Below are 19,101 nucleotides of genomic sequence, written 5' to 3' on the forward strand. Positions count from 1 at the left end.
CCTTCTTAGGGCCACATCTGACCGTGTGCAGTACTGTTGAGGCAGCTTTTTGCAGTGTTGCACTTTTGTTTTGTATGTCGGCCGTGCAGAGCATTGCGTCCAGAGCATTGCGTCCTGCAGTTATTTTACATAGTCCAGGGCTAGTAGTGGTGGTGAGGCAGGGACAGTGAAAGACATATCCAGTCTATATAGGCAGTGGGCTTTTCCAAAAAAATTTGGGAAAAAAAAATCTATTTGGGCTGCCTGTGACCGTTCTGACTGTACTGCGTCTCTGCTGCGGGTAGTTGTCCTAATTCATACGCAGCCAGCTAAGTGTTACAGCAGGCTTGCGCAAAATTCTTTCCTGCCTCTGCTGTGCGTTCCGTAAGCGAAGTCAGCCTCCAACCACAGGCCAATAAGCGGCACATTTAATTACAGCGTTCTGTTTCTGCACTACTGGTAATACAGCATGCTGAGGGGTAGGGGTAGGCCTAGAGGACATGGACGCGGGCGAGGACGCGGAGGTCCAAGTCAGGGTGTGGGCACAGGCCGAGCTCCTGATCCAGGTGTATCGCAGCCGACTGCGGCGGGATTAGGAGAGAGGCATGTTTCTGGCGTCCCCACATTCATCTCACAATTAATGGGTCCACGCGGTAGACCTTTATTAGAAAATGAGCAGTTTGAGCAGGTCCTGTCGTGGATGGCAGAAAGTGCATCCAGCAATCTATCGACCACCCAGAATTCTGCGCCGTCCGCTGCTGCAACTCTGAATCCTCCGGCTGCTGCTCCTCCTTCCTCCCAGCCTCCTCACTCCATTACAATGACACATTCTGAGGAGCAGGCAGACTCCCAGGAACTGGTCTCGGCCCCTGCCCAGAATGGGCAGCAATGGTTCCGAATCCTCTCCCACTGGAGGAGTTTGTCGTGACCGATGCCCAACCTTTGGAAAGTTCCCCGGGTCTGGAGGATGAGCCTGGGGACTTCCGGCAACTGTCTCAAGAGCTTTCAGTGGGTGAGGAGGACGATGACGATGAGACACAGTTGTCTATCACTCAGGTAGTAGTAATTGGAGCAAGTCCGAGGGAGGAGCACACAGAGGATTTGGAGGAAGAGCAGCAGGACGATGAGGTGACTGACCCCACCTGGTTTGCTACGCCTACTGAGGACAGGTCTTCAGAGGGGGAGGCAAGTGCAGCAGCAGGGCAGGTTGGAAGAGGCAGTGCGGTGGCCAGGGGTAGAGGCAGGGCCAGACCGAATAATCCACCAACTGTTTCCCAAAGCGCCCCCTCGCGCCATGCCACCCTGCAGAGGCCGAGGTGCTCAAAGGTCTGGCAGTTTTTCACTGAGAGTGCAGACGACCGACGAACAGTGGTGTGCAACCTTTGTCGCGCCAAGATCAGCTGGGGAGCCACCACCACCAGCCTCACCACCACCAGCATGCGCAGACATATGATGGCCAAGCACCCCACAAGGTGGGACGAAGGCCGTTCACTGCCTCCGGTTTGCACCGCTGCCTCTCCCCCTGTGCCCCAACCTATCACTGAGATCCAACCCCCCTCTCAGGACACAGGCACTACCGTCTCCTGGCCTGCACCCACACCCTCACCTCCACTGTCCTTGGCCCCATCCACCAATGTCTCTCAGCGCACCGTCCAGCCGTCGCTAGCGCAAGTGTTGGAGCGCAAGCGCAAGTACGCCGCCACGCACTCGCACGCTCAAGCGTTAAACATGCACATAGCCAAATTTATCAGCCTGGAGATGCTGCCGTATAGGGTTGTGGAAACGGAGGCTTTCAAAGGTATGATGGCGGCGGTGGCCCCGCGCTACTTAGTTCCCAGTCGCCACTACTTTTCCCGATGTGCTGTCCCAGCCCTGCACGACCACGTCTCCCGCAACATTGTACGCGCCCTCACCAACACGGTTACTGCCAAGGTCCACTTAACAACGGACACGTGGACAAGCACAGGCGGGCAGGGCCACTATATCTCCCTGACGACACATTGGTTGAATTTAGTAGAGGCTGGGACAGAGTCAGAGCCTGGGACCGCTCACGTCCTACCCACCCCCAGAATTGCGGGCCCCAGCTCGGTGGTGGTATCTGCGGCGGTGTATGCTTCCTCCACTAAACCACCCTCCTCCTCCTACGCAACCTCTGTCTCGCAATCAAGATGTGTCAGCAGCAGCACGTCGCCAGCAGTCGGTGTCGCGCGGCACGGCAGCACAGCGGTGGGCAAGCGTCAGCAGGCCGTGCTGAAACTACTCAGCTTAGAAGAGAAGAGGCACACGGCCCACGAACTGCTGCAGGGTCTGACAGAGCAGACCGACCGCTGGCTTGCGCCGCTGAGCCTCCAACCGGGCATGGTCGTGTGTGACAACGGCCGTAACTTGGTGGCGGCTGTGCAGCTCGGCAGCCTCACGCACGTGCCATGCCTGGCCCACGTCTTTAATTTGGTGGTTCAGCGCTTTCTGAAAAGCTACCCACGCTTGTCAGACCTGCTCGGAAAGGTGCGCCGGCTCTGCGCACATTTCCGCAAGTCCCACACGGACGCTGCCACCCTGCGCACCCTGCAACATCGGTTTCATCTGCCTATGCACCGACTGCTGTGCGACGTGCCCACACGGTGGAACTCTATGCTCTATGAGCAGCGTAGAGCTATAGTGGAATACCAACTCCAACATGGGCGGCGCAGTGGGAGTCAGCCTCCTCAATTCTTTATAGAGTGGGCCTGGTTGGCAGACATCTGCCAGGTCCTTGGAAACTTTGAGGAGTCTACCCAGATGGTGAGCGGCGATGCTGCAATCATTAGCGTCACCATTCCTCTGCTATGCCTCTTGAGAAGTTCCCTGCAAAGCATAAAGGCAGACGCTTTGCGCTCGGAAACAGAGGCGGGGGAAGACAGTATGTCGCTGAATAGTCAGAGCACCCTCCTGTCTATATCTCAGCGCGTTGAGGAGGAGGAGGAGGAGCATGAGGAGGATGAGGAGGAGGGGGAAGAGACAGCATGGCCCACTGCTGAGGGTACCCATGCTGCTTGCCTGTCATCCTTTCAGCGTGTATGGCCTGAGGAGGAGGAGAAGGAGGAGGATCCTGAAAGTGATCTTCCTAGTGAGGACAGCCATGTGTTGCGTACAGGTACCCTGGCACACATGGCTGACTTCATGTTAGGATGCCTTTCTCGTGAGCCTCGCGTTACACGCATTCTGGCCACTACGGATTACTGGGTGTACACACTGCTCGACCCACGGTATGAGGAGAACCTTTCCACTCTCATACCCGAAGAGGAAAAGGGTTCGAGAGTGATGCTATACCACAGGACCCTGGCGGACAAACTGATGGTAAAATTCCCATCCGACAGCGCTAGTGGCCGAAGGCGCAGTTCTGGCTCCCCAGCAAGACTGTGTCACCGCTCCCCAGTCAAGGCTGAGTCGGCGGGAGCACTGTAAAAGGATGGTGAGGGAGTACGTAGCTGATCGCACGACCGTCCTCCGTGATGCCTCTGCCCCCTACAACTACTGGGTGTCGAAGCTGGACACGTGGCCTGAACTCGCGCTGTATGCCCTGGAGGTGCTTGCTTGTCTTGCGGCTAGCGTCTTGTCAGAGAGGGTGTTTAGTGCGGCTGGGGAAATCATCACAGATAAGCGTACCCGCCTGTCAACCGACAGTGCCGACAGGCTTACACTCATCAAGATGAACAAAGCCTGGATTTCCCCAGACTTCTCTTCTCCACCAGCGGACAGCAGCGATACCTAAACAATACGTAGGCTGCACCTGCGGATGGAACCATTGTTCTCTATCACCATCAAAAACGTGGACCTTTTAGCTTCATCAATCTGTGTATAATATTCATCCTCCTCCTCCTGCTCCTCCTCCTGAAACCGAACGGGCAATTTTTCTTAGGCCCACAAGGCTCAGTCATATAATTTTTGTAAACAATTTGTATACGTTTCAATGCTCATTAAAGCGTTGAAAGTTGCACCTGAACCAATTTTTATTTTAACTGGGCTGCCTCCAGGCCTAGTTACAAATTAAGTCACATTAACCAAAGCGATTAATGGGTTTCACCTGCCCTCTTGGTTGGGCATGGGCAATTTTTCTGAGGTACATTAGTACTGTTGGTACACCAATTTTTTGGGGCCCTCGCCTACAGTGTAATCCAATTAATTTTTTGCCCACCTGCATTAAAGCTGACGTTACATCAGCTGTGCTGGGCACTGCAATGGGATATATTTATGTACCGCCTGTGGCTTCCTGGCACCCACCCATGCTGTCGGTCCACACGGAGTTGTAACTGCATGTGTCCACTTCTAAAGAACCCCAGTCTGACTGGGGCGTGCAGTGTGGGCCGAAGCCCACCTGCATTAAACATGACATTACCTCAGCTGTGCTGGGCAATGCAATGGGATTTATTTATGTACCGCCTGTGGCTTCCTGGGACCCTCCCATGCTGTCGGTCTACACGAACTTCACAATAGGGAGTTGTACCTGCCTGTGTCTACTTATAAAGAACCCCAGTCTGACTGGGGCATGCAGTGTGGGCCAAAGCCCACCTGCATTAAACATGACATTACCTCAGCTGTGATGGGCAATGCAATGGGATATATTTATGTACCGCCGGTGGCTTCCTGGCACCCACCCATGCTGTCGGTCCACAGGGACTTCACAATAGGGAGTTGTACCTGCCTGTGTCTATGAATTAAAAACCCCGGTCAGGTTGGGGCATGCAGTGTGGGCCGAAGCCCACCTGCATTTAATCTGATGTTAGCTCTGCTGTCCAGGGCACTGCAATGGGATACATTTATGTACAGCCGGTGGGTTCCAGGGAGCCACCCATGCTGTGGGTGCACACGGAATTCCCATTGCCGAGTTGTACCTGCCTGTGACTATTTATAAAAAACCGCGGTCTGACTGGGGCATGCAGACACCTTGACAGAATGAATAGTGTGTGGCACATAGGTTCCCCATTGCTATGCCCACGTGTGCAGCTCCTGACGGCGGTGGCACAGGATTATATTTCTCATTGCTTCTGTACAGGATTGTGGGCTATCGCCCCGCCCCTTTTAAAGAGGGTCGCTGCCTAGCCGTGCCAACCCTCTGCAGTGTGTGCCTGCGGTTCCTCCTCATGGCAGACGCACTTATAAATAGACATGAGGGTGGTGTGGCATGAGGGCAGCTGAAGGCTGCGCAGGGACACTTTGGTGTGCGCTGTGGACACTGCATCGTGCGGGGGGGGGGGTTGGGCAGCATGTAACCCAGGAGAAGTGGCAGCGGAGTGTCATGCAGGCAGTGATTGTGCTTTGTTGTAGCTAGTGTGGTGCATAGCTAAGGTATGCATTGCTAATGAGGGCTTTTCAGAAGTAAAAATTGTTGGGAGGGGGGGCCCACTCTTGCCGCTATTGTGGCTTAATAGTGGGACCTGGGAACTTGAGATGCAGCCCAACATGTAGCCCCTCGCCTGCCCTATCCGTTGCTGTGTCGTTCCCATCACTTTCTTGAATTGCCCAGATTTTCACAAATGGAAACCTTAGCGAGCATCGGCGATATACAAAAATGCTCGGGTCGCCCATTGACTTCAATGGGGTTCGTTACTCGAAACGAACCCTCGAGCATCGCAAAAATTTCATCCCGAGTAACGAGCACCGGAGCATTTTGGTGCTCGCTCATCTCTAGTGGCAACCTCTCTTCATACAGTGTGGGCGTCAGCTGTTTATAATAGCTGACACCCGTGGGCAATAGCCGTTATTGTCCGTTCGGCCGATCGTGGCAATTAACCATTTAAATGCTGCTGTCAATTCTGACAGTGGCATTTAAATCCCCCGAACGATATTCAGTGGTCCCGCATAGCCCCCCCCCTAATGAAAGGCCCAAGGCTGCCTTACCAGACTGACTATCAAGCCATCCCCGTGGGGTGGCTTGATAGACTGCCTGTTAAATTGCAGTATGACGTAATGCTATAGCATTATGTCATACTGCAGGAGCGATCAAAGCATCGCATGTTAAAGTCCCCCAAGGGGACTTCAAAGTAAAGTTTAAAAAATATCAATAAAGTTTTTTTAATTGTAAAAAAAAAAAAGTTATACAAGTTTAAATCACCCCCCTTTTGCCATATCTATTATTAAAAAATCTAAATTATAAAATAAAAATATGTATTTGGTATCACCGCATCCGTAAAAGTCCGATCTATCAAAGTAGCACATTATTTTTCCCGCACGGTGAACATCGTCCAAAAAAATAAATAAAGAATGCCCGAAATTCACTTTTTTAGTTACCCTGTCTCCCAGAAAAAGCGCAATAAAAAGCGATCAAAAAGTTATGTGTACTCCAAATTGATACTATCTGAAACTACAGGACATCCCGCAAAAAATGAGCCCTCGCTCAACTATGTCGACAGAAAAATAAAAAAGTTATTGCGCGCACAAAATAATTGAAAAAAATTAAATGTCTTTGAAAAAAAAAAGAGTAGTATAGTAAGAAAAAACTTATACAAGCTTGGTATCATAGTAATCGTACCGACCCATAGAATACAGTTATCATGTTGCTTTTATTGCCGTTTATGCGCCGTAGAAACAAGACGCACTAAAAGATGGCGAAATGTCGGGTTTTTTTTCATTTTACTCCGCTTAGAATTTTTAAAAAGTTTTTCAGTATATTATATGGTACTTTAAATAGCACCATTGAAAAATACAACTTGTCCCGCAAAAAACAAGCCCTCATACATCGACGTCGATGGATAAATAAAGGAGTTGCGATTTTTTTGAAGGGGGGAGGAAAAAACGAAAATGGAAAAAGGGGCCGCGTCATTAAGGGGTTAAAGAGTTGGCACAATTTTTTTGTTACTTTGGACAAGAAGGGGGTCCCTTGGTCTGTGAGGATTTTCTTGAGGAGTCTTATTCTAAAGAACATAAGGGACAACTCTCGTGCAATATTTTTGGCAGTAGGGCTGGAAGGGACAAAAGGTTTCGATAACGACTTATGGAACACCCTGCGAACCCTCCTCTTGCGATTTCCAGAGGACCGGTACACCTTCTGTCCCACCCTGTACGGCTCAGATACAGACAGACTCTTTTGCACTTCCTTCCATCCCCCATGCAGCACATCAGTGGCGACATCAGCAGCAGGACAGGCAGACAGGGTAGGAAGGGAAGTCAGACCACGGGGACTGAGCACGGTATCAACTGAGCAGAGAGGAAGGGGAGCAAGATGGCTATGGCAGGATGGTCCCCACTGGGTCAGCTCCCCAGTGGCCCAATCGAATTGGGGGTTGTGCAACGCCAGCCACGGCATCCCTAGTACCAGGTCTACCGACATTTTCTCCATCACCAGGAATGATAGATCTTCCGAGTGGCGACCCCCCACGTGACCTGTAACACTGGGGTCCTCCATCGTACCAAGCCCGAAGCAAGCGGGGTAGCATCAATGCTAGTAAAACGAATTGGCGTCTTCAGCGCCACAAATTCAGCCATCAGGGGCCTAACGAAACGCATGCTTATCAGGTTAGCGGTTGCTCCGGAATCAATAAACGCCTGCCCTGGGCGGGAGAAATTCTGGAATCTAACCTGGCACGGTACCAGAAGTTTAAGATGTACCTGTAGTCCTAGGCGATCCTCCCTGCAATCGCCTAGGACTTGGAGTCTTTCTGCCGATTCAGACTGTGGGCGCTGAGGCCTCAGGGGGCAGGTTATCACCTGATGTCCAGCTTTCCCGCAGTAGAGGCAGAGATGATGCAATAAACGAATTCGTCGTTGCTTCTTGGGTTCCAGCGGGTCCACCTCCATTGGCTCGGGAACAGAGACTAGTACGGAAGAGGAGGGAACAGGACAAACGACCTCCCTGACTCTACGAGACTGTCTATCTTGCTTCCCAGCCCTGAGCCTCCTATCAACCTTCACCGCTAGCTCCATAGCCTCCTTTAAGGACCTGGGAACGGGATGGGAAATCAATAGTTCTTTAACCGCGTCCGAGAGGCCCTTTCTTTACCAGATGGTACATGTCAAACATTTGCGACCTGGCTGATTGGTCGGCCTTGTAGCTCCAATTATGTACACTCAGAGCCCGGACCGCCGCCGTAACGCCCAGATGAGCCAGGACCTCTGCTTTTAACCTGGTGTAGTTGGTTGCCTCATGAGCACTGAGGTCATGGTATGCCTTCTGGGGTTCCGCCGTGAGAAAGGGTGCTAGAACCTCGACCCACTCAGCCTTGGGGAGTTTCTCACATTCAGCAGTTCTCTCAAACACCTTCAGATAGGCCTCAACATCATCATCAGGTGTCATTTTCTGTAGAAATTTTTGCACAGTCTCTCTGGGCCTATCTGTGGTCAGAGCTCCTTCCTTCTGTAAGGCGGGATGCTTTAGGAGGACCTCCGTCAGCCGGTCCATCCATGCCAACAGCTCTTCCATCACAGGTGTTGGTGCTTGCCTCGCAACCGCAGGTTTTACCCAGGACATACACGCAGAGTCTTGCTCTCCAGGGGGTGGGGCACCAAGGACACGCTGGACTGGATCACGTATAAAACTTCCGTCAGTTTTATTTCAGGCAGCGTAACAGAAACAAAGTACATTCAATTAACATGCAAAGATGCAGCACGCAGGGTGCTCAGGGGGTTTTCACAGGTCCATGCTGCAAGGTGGTATCTCCTCCTCAGCTTATCAGACACTGACTCCCTGGGAGCTGCAGTATTCATGCCCCAGTAACGGGGTCAGTGCCTACAGCTGTGGTTCCTGAGAACCAGGGTGAAGTTGTGGACTGGACCGCCACCCTGTCCAGACTAAGAGCCTGGGAGAGAGATATACTCCATCCACAACTTCACCCTTTAATTGCCTACACAGGATATAGACATTAGGTGACCAGCGGGGTTGTTTATCTCAAATGGTAATCCAGGAATTACTCTGGCTGCCATTATGGAGTCAGGAAGGATTTTTTCCTCCATAGGAGCTAATTGGCTCGCTGAGTTTTCTTTTGCCCTCCTCAGTATCAACAAGAGGGGGTGGAAACAGGCTGAACTAGATGGACATTGTTTTTATTTAGCCTAACCTACTATGTAACTATGTGAAAAAAGTGTCATAACGTTGCTCACACTAACATAGTGCCACCTCAGCCATTATACCATGGCCTTGTTGCAAACATCAAGCATGACACGGAGATAAGGACCAGACAACTGAATTTAAACAGATTCAATAGTTTTGATTTCATAGGAGATAAGTTGCTGACAGAGATGACTTGCTTAATTGTAGAGGTTTATAGAGTTTTAGTCCATGTTGACACGTTGGAAAACTTCCGCTGTGGCCACAGATGAATGTTGCAGATTTTGCAGCAGATTTCATACTTCTCATTGAAAGAGTGACATCCACTGCTAAAATCTGGGAGAAATAGGGAATGCTAGGAATCTGAAAATTTATATCATGCTATAAAATACACTCTGTTTTTTGCAGTGTGTTGTCTGCGGTGCTCTGAAGCATCCTGAATGTAACATGAAAGACCAGTGGCTGCGGTGTGCTGGTTGCAGGGGAGTTGGGAGAGGTAAGTATAGGCTCTGAGAAGTTCTCAGAATCTCCACTCAGGACTGTTACAGACAGTGAGTGTGGGCCCAGTGTGCCAACAAACCGGTTTGGCTTTGAGCTAAACCTAAGGGCACTGTCCCAGTGGTTCCCTGATATTAACCCTCTAACCCCTGTACAGGAATCTGGACTTCACCGCCGGGCACCGAGCAGGACGCTACCTCCAGAAGTAGTCCCAGTGGGGATGGCAGCAGCCCCATGGTGGTCAGAGACACTATTGCAAAGCACTGCGAACAGTCTGAGCTATGACCAGGATCAGGTCTGGTGTCAGGACAGGCAAAAAGAAACCAGGTAAGAGACCAGGAATCAGGGCAGATGCTGAAGCCAGGAGCAGGAGGCCTTAGTTGGGTGCCAAACAAACACACATCAAAACTAAATAGGAGGGTAATAGCAGCTAAATATGAGGATAATAGCCAATTACCCTGCAGCTGGGCTGAGAGCACTAGGGAGGATTAGATCCTGCAGTGTTGATGGAAAGTAAGCGGCTAAGGCTGCCTGTCCACAAGCGATAGTTCATTGCGTTACCCGCAGTGATAATCCTTCCGCGGGTAACGCAGTGAACATTTTCCATAGCGTTGCTATGTAAAAAAGCGCAGCCCCGACGTCCACGAGGTAGTATATTTAGAAAAAAAATTAATAATTCGGACAAGCCCTTTAAGGTGTCACATAAGTAAGAAAGCCACTGTCAAATAAGTGTCAAGTTTAACCAGCAAGGGTGACAAAGTATTACCACACTATTTCTGTTTAGCAAGTTTATTCTGCTTAGATCTACTAGCTTACAATCAGTGCACCTCATGAGGACATATGATAGTAGTATCACATTTTACATATTCCTGCATGAACTATATATGGTTCCTACTGATAATCAGGGCTATTGGTAGGGTGATTTTTATGATTACTGCATATGTTCATAGTTGAGGCATGGTGTTCATTTCCAGCTGTCAACATACCATTTCTCTCTTTCTTTCACTACATTACACAGTCTGATAAGCAGTACACCCACTGGTTGATGTTTTTGAATGTAGTAGTTTGGATCTTTAAAGGCAGTTATTACCTTATTTCAGTCAGTTATTACCTTATTGTGGAGGTTAGTAAGACAATAAAAGCACAAGAATAACCCAAAATAACATAGTATTAGTCAACAAGTAACGTCTGAAACAATAATAAAAATTCCCACAGCAAGCATAATATTTGTAGATACAAATGTGCAAATCCAACACATTCCATAAAGCATGTCATACTGCAGGAAACATTTTTTAGGTATTTTCTTTCTTAGGGGTGTCTCACATGAATGATTCTAATTGCGGAATCCGCAATCGCCATTCACGCAGGCTTTCTGTGCCAAAACGCGGGCATTGATAGGCATGTAGTTTCGATTTTTCCTTTACACTCACTGATACAAATTGCGTATTTTGTGAGCAGAAAAAAAATCACAGCATCCTCTATTTTGCTGAGGACTCCACGCAGAGGGCCTCTATTGAAGTCAATGGAGGAGTCCAAACTACAGGCCATATGCAATTAACATACAAAAAAAAACAGTACTGCGCATGACCACCTGCGAGCCACTACAGTCATTCGCAATATAGTTTAATCAGGTACGCAGGATCACCGGCCAGGCTCAAACCTGAAATCAGCTGCGGGCCTCTCACATGCGGAATCTGACCCAATTGTGTGAGCTCGCCTTTAGAGGCATATTCTGCAAACTTTGTTGTATCTTGGGCTTGATTTTTAACATTTACAACGGTGTAGAGCAAAAATAGTGTGGCACCACAAAGACAACAGATTTAGAACTTAAACTGATGGAAGTATTCTTGTTGGGACGAAGCAAAACCATTGATTACGATGGTTTTATTATCACAGTTGGGATTTACCCTCAGCTCCCCGTTTTTTGTTTTTTTTTCAAACTCGCACGCAATAATGCGGAGTTTAAATAGTCAAAAAAAGGACTAACCGGTTCATGCGCTGATATGCCCTGTAGTTACTGGCTCCCTCATTTGGTAGTTTAGCAGCCTACATGTTGAGGTGGTGCACATGTTTGCCCTCCTGTGCCAGTAAGTATATGGCCGTTTTCAGAGATTGTTTTTATATTTCCCTTTCTGTGATACATTTTGAAAACTAGACCCATTAACGAATTCATCTAGGGGTGTACTGCATATTTTGACCCCACAGTTTTTGAATGAATCTAAGCAAAGCAGAAGGAAAAAAATTACAATTTTCATATTTTTGGCAATTATGTAATTTTAAAAACAGGTTTTTTTTGTACACTATACACATGAATGAAGACTTTTACCCCAAATAGATACCCTGTTTGTCCCGTGTTCAGACACATACCCATTGTGGCCCTAATCTTATGTCTGGATGCACAAGGGGGCCCAAACCGAAAGGAGCAGCCGGTGGATTTCAGAACAGGCATTTTTCTTGAAGGTGTTTTTTTAGGCCCCATTGCCCACTTGTAGAGCCCTTGAGCGGCCAAAACGATATAGAACTCCCACAAATGACCCCATTTTGAAAACTAGACCCCTTAACGAATTCATCTAGGGGTGTACTGCATATTTTGACCCCACAGTTTTTGAATGAATCTAAGCAAAGCAGAAGGAAAAAATTACAATTTTCATATTTTTGGCAATTATGTAATTTTAAAAACAGGGTTTTTTGTACAGTATACACATGAATGAAGACTTTTACCCCAAATAGATACCCTGTTTGTCCCGTGTTCAGACACATACCCATTGTGGCCCTAATCTTATGTCTGGATGCACAAGGGGGCCCAAACCAAAAGGAGCAGCCGGTGGATTTCAGAACAGACATTTTTCTTGAAGGTGTTTTAGGCCCATTGCCCACTTGTAGAGCCCTTGAGCGGCCAAAACGATAGAGAACCCCCATAAGTGACCCCATTTTGAAAACTAGACCCCTTAAAGGGGTTGTCCCGCGCCGAAACTGGGTTTTTTTTTTCAATAGCCCCCCCGTTCGGTGCGAGACAAACCCGATGCAGGGATAAAAAAAAAAAAACGGGTAGTACTTACCCGAATCCCCGCGCTCCGGTGACTTCTTACTTACCTTGTGTGAGATGGCCGCCGGGATCTGCACCCTCGGTGGACCGCAGGTCTTCTGTGCGGTCCATTGCCGATTCCAGCCCCCTCATTGGCTGGAATCGGCACACGTGACGGGGTGGAGCTACGAGGAGCCGCTCTCTGGCACGAGCGGCCCCATTCAGAAGGGAGAAGACCGGACTGCGCAAGCACGTCTAATCGGGCGATTAGACGCTGAAGATTAGACGGCACCATAGAGATGGGGACGCCAGCAACGGAACAGGTGAATAACTTCTGTATGGCTCATAATTAATGCACAATGTACATTACAAAGTGCATTAATATGGCCATACAGAAGTGTATAACCCCACTTTGTTTCGCGGGACAACCCCTTTAATGAATTCATCTAGTGGGGTACTATGTACTTTGACCCCACAGTTTCTGAATGAATTTAAGCAAAACAGAAGGAAAAAAAAGATTGTGATTTTCATCTTTTTGGCAATTGTATCATTTTCAAAACAGTTTTTTTTTTGTCCAACACACAAATGAATGAAGACTGTTTGTCCTGTGTTTAGAAACATACTCAGTGTGGCCCTAATCTTACGTCCCTATGCACAACGAGGTCCAAACCGAAAGGAGCATTACATTTCAACTGTTTTAACTTTTACGTGATCACCATTAACCATTGGATAACGGCAATCATGTGACCAGAGACCGCTCACTGCGGCCCTTGGTTACTTCTCCAGGCTCGCGGCTAACTTTAGTAGCCAGGAGCAAGGAGATTTTAAATTTCCCGCCGCCCTCCCCAGTTTCTGCACTTGCGTCCGTCACTTTGGAGACGGGTGTATGCGCCAAAGATTAGGAATAATTCACGGATAAGGATCCCCTTGGGGAACATCGCTGGAGGCCTTAGATAAGTAATTTCACCTCCTGTCACAGATCGGAGCCGTGAAAGGAGGTGAAACTTTTTTAAAAACTTTTATGTGATTGTTGTTATCCATTTGATAATGGCGATCACATGACCAAGAACCACATATGGTGGCCCTGTGAGATTTCCAGGCTCTCGGCTACATTTAGTAGCCAGGAGCAGAGAGATTTTAAATTACCCCAGCAATCCGCGACTTTTGCGCATGAGACCGCCATTTCGGCAATGGAAGCATGGAAAGGGCCATGGATAAATTTGGGGGCCTTAGGTATGTAATTTCATCTCCTCTCACGGATATGATCAATGAGGGCAGATAAAATGTTAACTTTTATTTACTTTTCATTCACTTTTATGCAATCACCAGCGATAGCGGGACTGGGGGTGGACTTCCCGAGGCCCTCATGACAGCTCCAGGTTAGCCGACAGCATGGAGATGTCACGTCCACAGATCACATTGCTTTAATCCCCAGAGCCAGCTTTTCTTATGGCCTTGGGGATTAAAGCCACTAACGCAGGACATAAAAAATCTATGGGGTGGTCACTAAGGGGTTAACATTGCCTCTGGGTATTTGTCTCCCTATATGGACACCTCACACCTATCAGTCTTTTCTATGATTTCCTAATTATCACCTCTCCCCCTTTCAAATTATACATAAACCTCATGGTCATTTTTACATGGGATGATTATCATGCTTCCATGGGAATTTGAACAATAATTTAACCGTGTAAATGCATGTAGTGACTGAACGAATATTTTTCCATGCCTGTCCCCCTCACTTGATTGGCTGTAACACTTTGGAGGTCTCCTTTGTGTATTCCAGGCACTTCCTTGCAGTTTAACTCCATGCCCGTTGCTAATCCAGCACCATCTTGAGGCTGAGATTTTTTACTTTCAGTTGCACATCAATCTCATGATACATCAGCACAGCATTAGCTAAGGTTATACCATTTTTGCCTGCTGGTGGACAGTTCAGTTTAATTATTATCATTGTTTTCTATATTCACATAAATAAGTTACAGGCCATAAGTATTCAGGCAGGCAGGATGATCTCCTCTATTATAACTGTGTGACAGGAGCTGTGTGATCATCATTAGTAACTGTGATAGGAGATTTTGTGTCCCCCTGCAGGCAGCTTCAGTGGTAGTGCACATAACAGAATGACACAGACTGAGAATCTCACTAGAAAATTAATCCATAAATATAAACCCTTTCCTGAAAAACAACCCAAACTGGTGTAAAAAAAAAATAAATCAAACTCACCTTCCTTCAGCTGCCAGGGCTCAGCCGCATCTTATCTTCGCTGTCCCTGACTCTGCACTGAACTTCTTTCAGCAGGTGGGGAATTAAAATCCCTGCCTGTTGAAAGAGCTGCTTCTGATTGGCTGAGGCACACAGCCAATCACAGGCAGCTCTCGGCCATTCAATAAATGACAGGCGAGAGCTTCCTATGATTGGCTGAGCGCCTCAGCGAATCAGAAGCAGCTCTTTCAACAGGCAGGGATTTTAATTCCTAGCCTGCTTTAGTGCAAAGCCGGGGACAGTGGAGACAGGAAGCGGCTGAACCCCGGGAGCTGAAGAAAGGTGAGTATGATTTTTTTTACACCAGTGTGGGTTGTTTTTCAGGGATGGGCTTAAATTTAAAGCCCTTTCCTGAAAAACAATTAAGGGGTGCCGGCAGCTGGATCATCTAACGCAGCTATCATCTGTGACAGCTGTGGTAGGGAATTCTTTATTCCCCGTGGGGATGAAGAAAGTATCTGCCGCATGTGGCAGATGTGTTCTTCATCCCCGCGGGGGACACGGCAGCCCGACCAAAACACAGGCCTGTTATAGGGCCGGTAAAAAAAAATACCAGCATCGGTCTGGCGGGAACTGTACCAGCCAGGCCGGTGAATTATTGGCCAGGTGGCAACCCTATTGGGGGCCCTGTTACAGGTTTTGGATTGGAACCCAGGAGCTTCAAGTTACGCCTCTGACTGGGGGGATAGCTACATAATAAATTAATAAAAACAGCACTGGAGTGCCCCTTTAAAAACAAGGGCAGAAAAGGATATTTGAGTCACCAGAGGGTGTAGTATTCTACAGGCATAGTGAGATGAATCTTATAGAGATCTGTTACAATGCTGTATATCTACTAAACAAACAAAGTATAGTAGAGCATTTTAGGAACAGATTACGTCATCCAGGATTTAGAAGGCAGCAGTCCAGCCGGAATGACACATACTTAGAAGAAACATCTAGGGAGGTTGCCAATAGTCCTTTATATTCTTTTTAGCTGAAGATTGTGTATTTAAAGACTATGTGCACAATAATTACTGGTGGGTTTGGTTGCTGAAATCACTGCAAACTTTTATATTTCCTTTGTGGTAGAGGATTTCAGATTTATTTCCACCTTCTGTGTGACCCGATATCTGCACAATTCCACTGAAAAACAAATTGAAATTATCTAGGGTGAAAAAGTAAAAAAAGCTAAAATAATAGGGGTTGCATAAATATGCACACCCTAAGGGCTCAGTCACACTGGCGCATCGGCATCCGTACACCGGCGCCGATGCGCCCATGTGACTGCAGGAAGGAGACGGACGTACCTGAAGACGGCCGTCTCTCTGCAGCGCCGGAGGAAAGAACATGTGACCGGATTATTGTTATCTTAACACAAAAAAGCTATTGAAAGAGCAAATAAATTGCGCCTAACTTTTCTTTATGGTTCAAGCAGATGGTCATGTCACGACCGCATAATGGGACAAAATGAAACCATTGATTTCAATGGTTTCGTTTCCAATATCAGGATTCTCGCGCCGTTAAAACTATGTGTGAGAAAAGACACGACTTGCCTATCTTTCTCACATGTAGTAAGCAGTATGTGTGAGAAAGATAGGGTAGGAGCTATCCTCTCGGGTTTTTTTTTTCAAACTTGTGTGCACTAGCGTGGAGATTTCGTTCATAGAGAGGATTTCCATGCAAATATCATTCGCAAGTAATTTAAATGTGAATGATTGCGACTTTACAACAGACAACTTTTGATCAACCACCTTTTTTATTGTTAGGGCTCAGTCACACAGGCGCATTGGCGCCCGTGTGACTGCAGGAGGTAGACGGCCGTACCTCAAGACGGACATCTCTCTGCAGCGCCGGGAGGAAGAACATGTGACTGGCTTCATTGCCGGTCATGTGTTCTTTCTTAAGCGCTGCAGGGAGTCGTCCGTCTTGAAGTACGCCGTCTTCTTCCTGCAGGAAGGGCTCAGTCACACGGGCGCATCGGCGCCTGTGTACGGGTGTCGATGCGCCCGTGTAACTGAGCCCTAAGCTAAAATGAAACAACTAGCAACTTTTTGCTGGTCGCCCTGTTGGTGGCCATGCTTACAGTGAACTATTTGTATTTCAAATCACTGTATTGAGTTTTTATTCAGCCAACCGGCATCTCGTGAGAAGGTACCTTTATAAGTTAAGCCTTGAGTTTGCTAAACTTTGCTACATCTGCATATTATTATGCTTGTGAAGGACACCAGTTAGGAGCACAAGCAGGAGCTGATACTCATACAGGCTTCTGTGGACTGCAGGAACTCTATATACACCACTGATTAGAGACTCAATTCCTGCATCAAAAGAGTTATTATTGAATCTCAATGTCATGAAAAGACAATACCTCCCCGAGCAACATGAATAAACATCTTGTGCTATAATGAGAATGCAGATTAGTATCCATCTAACCTACTCATCTGCATAAATAATTGCTGAGAGTGTTCTGGTTACATTTGGGGAAATAGCAGCATGGGATGAATTTTAATTATTCCTCTACTTCCATTTTGTCAGTCGCAGAGAATTGTGTTGTGTATCTTCATTTATATGATTTTTTTTGTTTCATTTTTGTTAAGAGATCAAACATCGAGTACTTTGAATAAGGATATTCCACATGCCGGCGGCACGTACAATCTGTTAGCATTCTTTCCTAATGGAACTAATTATTTTATCATAGGAAAAATTGACAATCTCCCTTCAGTCATTCCAATGGTAGGTTTTTTTTCATTTACCATAACTAATTATAATTCTATTTGACTTAGGGCTCTCTGACACAAGCGCCTTTTGGCAGCGCACCGTACGCATATCCCCCATATGCATTGTGTAGTTGTTGCCAATCCCCATACACTATCTTGACGTGTATGCAGGCGTAATACGCTCCTAGATAGTGCATGTCAAGTTCTCTTTGGCAAACACATTTTGCGTGTGGTCTGTGAAAGCAATGTAAAGATTGGTACAGCATACTATGCATGCAAAACCCATGTGCGTAATACACGGTAGCATGCGCTCGTGTGAGAGATAAGGGCTCTAGTCAATATGACTGGATCTGCTTCTGGTTTTAGGTTTCAAATAATTATACGAAAAACTGACATATTGCCATGTAAATGTGACCTTAGGCTGCCTGCACACAGCAGAGCCGGATTCCTTATGCGCGTTCCTGCTGCGGATTCCGACTCTGACCACGGACAGCGACCTGCTTTTGCTGTATTCCGGATGACCACACATGCTCGCTGTCTGTCATGTGCAGTGCAGATTATTATTTTTTTAAATGTCTGTTTTTCCCATGCCATCCCTAGGCAATGACACGAGTCCCCGCTGCCTATCTGTAATTTCAACTGTGGAAGGGCTGCAGGTCAGATGGCTTCCATTGACTCGTGGAGTTCACAGCAAAATAAGGCATGCTGCAATTTTTCCTCCGCTTGCAGAAATCAGACTTTGTTTCCATGAATGTTAAGGAAAAAGTGAGTTTACATAACATGGTTTGAAAGGTATTCGCTATGGATCCTCTGTGCAGACGCCGACCGCGGATTCCGTAGCAAAAGATATGCAGGCGGCCTTACTCTGTATGTCTCGGATTTTCATGTGAATCTGACAGAAAGCATTGCTTCTAGGGAAAAATAACCCTGCAATATAGAACCATATGGAGTACCATATGGCAGGACATGGAGTGACTATAGCAATGTAGTAAGGCCAGCACTGACTCTATGTATCTCCATCCAGACGCTGTGCACATGGTTCCGGCTTAGCACTAGGCCTAAGACTTACATTACTTTGTACATTCAACTCCCTCCTCCCCACTTTTTTTGAAGGATGTAATAATCGCTAGTTAATTATAGTGCTTCTATAACTGCCATTTATGGAGCCTCATATCTTGTTAATCATTAACATATGTATTTCTGCAGATTCACTTTCCCTTCAGGCAGCAGATTATTGTGCCAAAGTTTGTTGATAAACTTTACAGATCTGATCTTCATAAGGAAGTATGTCTCAGTGAAGGAGTCTTATCTGTGTAGAAACGACATGAACTGAATGTTTACACTTCAAGATCTTCACAAAATGTGGAAAACTAAAGTCTAACCGTTCTCACGTCCTTCTTGAGATTGTTCTTCACAAGGATCTGAGAACGTCTCCAAGGATTCATAAACATAAAGTCACTTGTGAGATGATCAAGTAAACAGTAACATTAAAGTAAAGCTTGGCTTTAATTTTGATATATTAAATGGAACGTTCATACAGATTTAACCATCTTTCCTTTTTTTATAAGATTTCTGTGTGATAAGGTTTTATACTTCAAGTCATGTATTGCTGTCCCACA

The 19,101-nt window shown here is 47.1% G+C and overlaps 1 long non-coding RNA gene across 1 annotated transcript in view; it reads left to right on the plus strand.

Moving 5' to 3' along the window:
• Positions 1 to 18,746, plus strand: part of LOC136610512 (uncharacterized) — a 28,956-nt gene extending 10,210 nt beyond the window's left edge. Inside the window, exons 2-4 of the long non-coding RNA XR_010790091.1 lie at positions 9,407 to 9,494; positions 9,654 to 9,823; positions 18,689 to 18,746. This is a non-coding gene — a long non-coding RNA (uncharacterized lncRNA). The remainder of the gene's footprint in view (positions 1 to 9,406; positions 9,495 to 9,653; positions 9,824 to 18,688) is intronic.
• Positions 18,747 to 19,101: the final 355 nt, after the last annotated feature.

The sequence above is a fragment of the Eleutherodactylus coqui genome, chromosome 1 (genome assembly GCF_035609145.1).
Source record: "Eleutherodactylus coqui strain aEleCoq1 chromosome 1, aEleCoq1.hap1, whole genome shotgun sequence".
Taxonomy (NCBI): Eukaryota; Metazoa; Chordata; class Amphibia; order Anura; family Eleutherodactylidae; genus Eleutherodactylus; species Eleutherodactylus coqui.